At 42.9% G+C, this 7,097-nt stretch overlaps 1 pseudogene; it reads right to left on the bottom strand.

Moving 5' to 3' along the window:
• Positions 1-7,097, bottom strand: part of LOC136572920 (centromere-associated protein E-like) — a 47,757-nt pseudogene continuing 40,660 nt past the window's right edge.

Below are 7,097 nucleotides of genomic sequence, written 5' to 3'. Positions count from 1 at the left end.
ACTTAAAACGTTACCTTTTATTAAATATATTCTAAAATGTAAACTAAAAATCATTATCTTTTGGAGCTGGAAGGAACAATATCCGGCTTTGCAGAATTCAAATTTTTTCTTTTCACATTGCATTTTTTTTACTGTACAGACTAAGATGAGGGAGCCTCGTATATTGTGTATGGAGAAGCTCAGGAGGCTTTGCATTCATTGGGTTTATCCGTTGGTGCTTTATCCCACCAGTTATTGACATCACTAGTTGTTTCGGTTGCTCCAGTGTGCAAAGTTTTATCTGCAAGAGAGAAAAACTTGTCAGCCCACAAATATTTACAAGGACGGAAAAAAAAAAAAAAAAAAATACAGGTGTTATTTCACCAGAGACGGCACCAATCATGTTCGAGGCATGTGTAGGGTATTTTGCCTTTCCACACGCTGCTGGGAATAGGCGGTTGTACGCGCCCAGGTACCTCCATATGGCCTTTTCCTATAAAGTTTGAATAGATTCAATCTATTTTTCTGTTATTTGTGGGAAGCGTTTGGTATTGCAACTTTAACCCCTTAGTGACGGAGCTTTTTTGCTTTTTTCCATTTTTGTTTTTTCCTACTCCCTTTTAAAAAAATCGTAGCTCCTTAATTTATCCATCGACGTCGCTGTAAGTGGGCTTGTTTTTTGCGGGATGAGTTGTGTTTTTCAAATGGCACTATTTATTGTACCATATTATTTACTGAAAAACTTTTAAAAAATTCTTAGCGGAGAGAAATGGAAAAAAAACCCGACATTCCACCATCTTTCGGTGCGTCCCGTTTCTACACCACACAAATTGCAACAAAAACGACCTGATATTTTTATTCTATGGGTCAGTACGATTGCTACGATACCAAACTTGTATAGTATTTTTTTTGCTGTAGTACTTTTATTTATTTATTTATTTAAGATATTTAATTTTTTTCAATTATTTTCTGCGGTCAGTTTGTGCGCGCAATACCTTTTTTATTTTTTCGTCGACGTAGTTGAGAAAGGGCTCATTTTTTGCAGGATGTCCTGTAGTTTCCGATAGTATCAATTTGGAATACATATGACTTTTTGATCGCTTTTTATTGCGTTTTTTTCTGGGAGACAGGGTAACCAAAAAAGTGTATTTCTGGCGTTCTTTATTTTTTTTTCAGACGACGTTCACCGTGCAGGAAAAATAATGCACTACTTTGATAGATCGGACTTTTACGGACGCGGCGATATCAAGTACATATTTTTATTTTATGATTTTGATTTTTTAATAAGGATATGGCAAAAGGGGGGTGATTTAAACTTTTATATCTTTTTTTTTTTTTAACAATTAAAAAAAACTTTGAATATTTTTTTTACATTACTTTGAAGTCCCCCTGGGGGACTTTAACATGCGATGCTTTCATCGCTCCTGCAGTATGACGTAATGCTATAGCATTACGTCATACTGCTTTTTTACAGGCAGTCTTTCAAGCCACCCTGTGTGGATGGCTTGGGAGGCAGTCTGCTAAGGCAGCCCTGGGGCAATTCATTAGGCCCCCGGCTGCCATGACACCTGCACGGCTTCCCCAATCTCACCGCGGGGGAAGGGGGCCGGGCGGGACCCCCGAACAGCGTTTGGGGGATTTAAATGCCGCTGTCAGAATTGACAGCGGCATTTAAAGGGTTAATAGCCGCGCTGGCCGAACGGCCGAGCGCAGCTATTGCCCGCGGGTGTCAGCTGTAATAAACAGCTGATGCCCGCGCTGTATGGAGGGAGATAGCGCCGCTACCTCCCTCCATACACGTGCTGCAACAGCAGGACGTAGTTTTACGATAGAGCTGTCACTAAGGGGTTAAACGAATAGTAAGTAATTACTGTAATGCGCCAGAGTATCAGGGCCGGGTTTCATGGAGTTTTTATGGTTTTCTCTTGTTTAAAGGTAACCTGCCACGTCTCCACATGTGATGCTGTGGGGAAGTGACCACTTCCCTTTTAGCTAAATCCCACATACAAGAATAGCCAATAGTTTGTAGTTACATGTGAAGTGACAATTTATCAGTTTCCATTTCTAAACTCTTGTGATTTCAACAGAATATATATCTTAGTTGAAAATTAAGTCCCCTGAACCATCTAGGAGATTCGAACACTTAAATCCACATGTAATTTTGTACTAACTGATGCTTTCAGTGCAACTAACTGCTCCATACATCTCTATGCGAGCCCAACTAGATGGGGTTTCCAGGGTTTACATTGTAAAGAGAACTATAAACGCAGGGTAATGCAAAAACAATGGTGCAAAAGCAAAGCCAGTTTATATAATCCAAAACATGGCGCACTTGTCTTACCCTCTCGGAGTTATACTGCAATATGCAGGGCGATTCAAGAAGAATGGTGTAAAAGTCAGGCAGATTTAGTCATACACGAACAGACACAACAGCCAGAAAGACATGAAAAGACAACAACTCAGTCATTTGTAATACTAGACGACCTAAAACAAGGCATCTCGACTGCAGTGGATTCAATACGGGTGCTTTCACAGCGACAGAAATGTGCTGCATTACATATGGCAGATTCTGCGCCAAGAGCTGCATGCCGCCATGTGGATATTGCAGCGGAACTGAACCATTTTGTATTCCACATCAGAATCTACAGGTATACCTGTGGGTTTTGGTACGTTTTTCTGCAGCACCAGAATCATCTCTGTGTTGCGGCACATAATGGAGAGAAATGTTGCCCACGTGAAAGCAACAGTAGATACGCCAGGATACATCTGGGCAGACCAGGACCATCAACTTGACATCTGCTATGTCACCAATGGCACCTACATCAAACATCTGTAAGGTACGTCAATGTGAAGAGCCTTTCTATCTTTTCATGCCATTCTAGCAGTTATGCAAATTCAAGTATGGAATAAAATAAATTGGTTTACTTTTGCACCATTGTTTTTGCATCACCCCGTATATTGCACCAAAATAATAGTATAAAATGTAAGATGGTAAAACTGCATTTTTTTGGATTGCTCTACTTGGCTAAAGGACTTTCTATGCTTGGGCCAAATTAATCACTTCTACACGTACTCATGTTCTAGGGTAATTGATGGTGCCACCATAACTGCAACCCCTCCCACCGCCCGCATTAGGTACATGTAGACTGAACTGTGCTACTGGCAGTTATTGGAGTATGACAGACTGCGAAAACTGGAAGTGGGTTTAGCAAGCCCAATATTGACCCGTGGACCCTATGGGTGATGATCTGCTGCCCTGGCCTCTTGAACTGTGTGACTGTGGCCTTGTGTAGAGCTCTACTGAAGGAGTTCCCTTCAGCAAGCATTGATGGTAAAAAGTGTAGTCCGGCATGTACTGCAATCAGGTGAACTGCAGGGAGTGTGAAGAGGCATAGCGTGCATCAAGAGTGTAATATAACCCACTCCAACTGTATTTCACACCCCAAACGTGCAAAGTGATCACATTCTTTATGTCAAGACCAAACCTTCCAAAGCAAATACACATAACAGACTCATTCAAATAAGGTATCGCAATATGCTAGTTACATATTTACAGGGAATTCGCTTTTGGTCAAAAAAGCACATCATTGCACCAATCAGTATTGGGAAGCAAGTTGTGCTCCTGCATCTCCGTGCCCTTCACGCCGGCATTGCAGACGGGGGGGGAGGGGGGGGGGGGGCAAAAGTGGTTTAATGTATAGGAGGTCTTGTCATAAAGCGTGTAAAACAAAACATCTGACGGTTACCCAATTCTCCTCTAGGATTCCCATCGGCAGGTTCTGTACTTAGATCTGTCAATGATATAGTAAATGCATGTTGAATAAAATATCCCATACCCCTTGATCAAATAGCTTTTAAGCACCTCTGTGTATTGTATAATCCTGGCCTCCCACTGAAACCCTAGTAAAATACACCACAGCAGACTCTTCCAGTTCAGTCGTGGACACACTATTGTACCTACCTGTCAACAAGCTCCAAAAGTTTTTGTGACACTCGCTTTTAGCCTAAATAGCCGTCAGGCAGTGTGTCTATAGCAACTAGACTGTCAAACAACTAGTCTTTTCCATGCGTTTCTCTAGTTTACCTAACACTAAAGGCCCATTTAGACAACGCTTTTCGCTCAAAAGCCATCTTTTGAGCGATAATAGTTGCATGTAAATGTGCCCATCTTTCACTTTTCTGCCAAAAGAGGATTTTCAGTTTGGCATAAAATCCATCATTCAGCAGAACAGCTGATAAAGACTGCACGCTGTGTTCTGCCCGGGGAGCGCGGATTACATAGTCTGTTCTGCTGCGGGGCTGACAGCTAAAAGAGAACTTAGTCAGAGAACAGCGGGTGGTCTGTTCCCTGAATACAGTTCCCAGCGGCTCACATGCAAAATGATCGCTCAAAAGCCAAAAGCTTAAAAGCCGTGTAGACCGCTCCTCGAGCTGCTCTGCCTCCATGCTGGCAACGATTTAGGATCTAACTCAACGTCTCTGGAGAGAATACATAGGACATTCCACAACGGTCTACTGCCCATACAACCCTGTGATACAGAAATACACCTTTTAATTACCTGATAAAGTGCCAAGGTTGGAGTTATCAAAAAACTTGTCCGGCCAGTAAGGTAAAGATTTCGATCTCACGTCAAAGAATTTCTCTTTAGGCGAATCGGTTTTCACTGACAACTTTTGCTTTTTGCAAGGTGATGCAGTTAAAGTGCTGAACAAAGGCCCATCTGTCTTGTGTGGAGAAGCTGGATGCTTTCTGTAATGATCAGTATTTCCCGGAGAGCTAGCAGGAACGCTGTGTCGCTCCCTATTTGGGGACATTGGTGGAGGTTTGTGAGTTACGGTCTTACTTTGAGACAAGTCCCGCTTTCTCTGTAGCCCAGTTTTGCCCAGTGAAGTTATATAGCAAGACGACATCTCGGACTTCCTTGGAGAAACCTCTGTGGCGCTGCAAAGGTCTGTATTGCTATGAGACATCATGTCATCATGCAATGAACTAAGGAGTGTAGTAGGGGTCTTAGGAGACTGTTTCTTCAGCTGTTTAAGCTCTTCTTCATAAGAGGATATGTTACTAGGAAAAGCAGAGAGGAGGAGAGAAAAAAAGTCAAAACAGTAACAGGTTGTATTTCCTAGGAAAACCACAATGCCGCTGATCAACATTTAACCCTTTCCAATCCAGTCTGGAGCTGTACAGCCTTCAATCAGAATGTCTTCAGACGTCAATGTCAAAAAGATATCTGGCAGGGTATTCTTACTGTAGATTACTGGCTGCTCTGTTGTCAGGGGCCTCTCCAGCATGTCCCATACCGCAGTACTGGCTTTAGCCAGCAGATGGCGCCATTGGATAATGGCAGAAAGAGAAAGCCCCCTAGGAAACCCTGAATCCAAAATTGGATTGCAAAGGCTTAAAATAAATATATGGTCAGAAAATCATCCCATCATTAGAAGATGGACAAGTTAGAAGGGGGTTTCCAACCAAAAGCCATTCAGGACATCCTCAGGATAAACTCCCAGTGATCACGAGAATGGTGCATTTGAAGCCCCCCTACTGAACAGAGTGGTAGTGTGCATGTGTGACTGCTGCGCCATTCACTTCTATAGGACCAACTGAGGTAACAATGTATCACTCAGCTATCTGTACACAATGAATAGAGCGCTGGTCACATGTACTTACCATTGCCCCGTTCAGCAGGGGTCCTGCTGCAGTTGGACATTACTTGTAGTTTAACAAAGACATTTTGGTCAATGGTGTTTCTTTTCTTCAAATGTAGCATAAGGTTTGGCATTCCCCCACCACCATAGAAAAACTAAACAAAAAACATAATACACTATTGCATCCATAGACCGCTCACCGCCGTCTCCCACGGTGGTAAAATGCTGTGATCCACCCCTGTGGGAAGGAGCCTGAAATGTGGCTCTGCTGCAGTATGCAGCATATACCATAAGAGGCCATTTGTGAGCTGTATAGAAGGAGAAGCTTTTTTGCATTTAAGACCCCCCTTTTCTCTGACGTATGGTAAGAGGTGGAGTTTGTCATCCCCAAGTGCTTTATAACACTTCCTAGAAATGCCCTACTCTTACCGCATAGTTTAGAGAAGCTAAGGCAGGAGAGATGGCAGCCATACCTTGACAACTGATGGCATTTTCTCTTGTACTGCGCAATTTCCCTTTTCAGCTCAGCATTCTTTGACTGTAGCACAAGCATAGCCGTGCTCTGCACGATGCCACTACCATCGCCGCAAGTCAGAGGGTACGCTGGGGCGCTGGAGCTTCCAGGACCAACTAAGGAAAAACATAAGAAATATTTTTAATTTTTCTGATATGATCAAGGAACACCCTCCTCTAAGGATTGAAGCCTCATTTACATGCCTGTATCATCTAGGTCTTTTTGTGATCTTCTGAGCTGCTCTCTTAATTTTCGTAAGCGTTCTTCTTTGTCCTCTACACAAGCTTTCAAGGATGAAATTCTAGGGAGCATGAAGAAATACATTTTAGTGTGGCTTATTGAGAGTATCAAGAAAAATCCCCTCCAGTGACTAGTCACAACGTTCTGTGGTCCTACAACAAAAAAAAAGCATCTCCCAAGGGCTCTAGAGCTGCTGAATTGCCTGGAGGGCTGCAAAATCTCTGCAGACATGTGAATTTTTATTTCCTTCCAGATCAAGCTTACTATATTTCCCCTTACAGTCTACATAGCAGCACAATGAGGAGGGTTAATTCTCCCTGTATACTATTAAGATGGGGTTTTAACTGGTTTCATTAAAATTCCATCCAACTACAGCCCCCTGACCCTTTAGAAAGGATGCCTCTCCCCCCCCCCCCCCCCCTCACTTTGTTTTTTTCCCTGTTTTGTGTGGACGAGGACAGATTGTTAAACTGGTTCCCTACTGCTTTACCATGCTGGACTTCCTAGATGGTGCATTCCCCAGCACAAGCCATATACTGCGTTCTGCCATTGAGCTTGTTGGCACTAATGCACCTTTACTTTTCTTCCCTATAGGCAGTCCATTATAGCATTCTTCATCACATCATATGTGTGGGGAAGAGGTTCCCTAAGGCCCAATGTCCATGGGTGGATTTGAATTGCAGAGGATCCGAAATTCAAGCCGCCCATAAGGAAGCAT

The sequence above is a fragment of the Eleutherodactylus coqui genome, chromosome 7 (assembly GCF_035609145.1).
Source record: "Eleutherodactylus coqui strain aEleCoq1 chromosome 7, aEleCoq1.hap1, whole genome shotgun sequence".
Lineage (NCBI taxonomy): Eukaryota > Metazoa > Chordata > Amphibia > Anura > Eleutherodactylidae > Eleutherodactylus > Eleutherodactylus coqui.
Note: the sequence above shows the minus strand (reverse complement) of the source record. Positions and strands in the feature narration are given on the sequence as shown.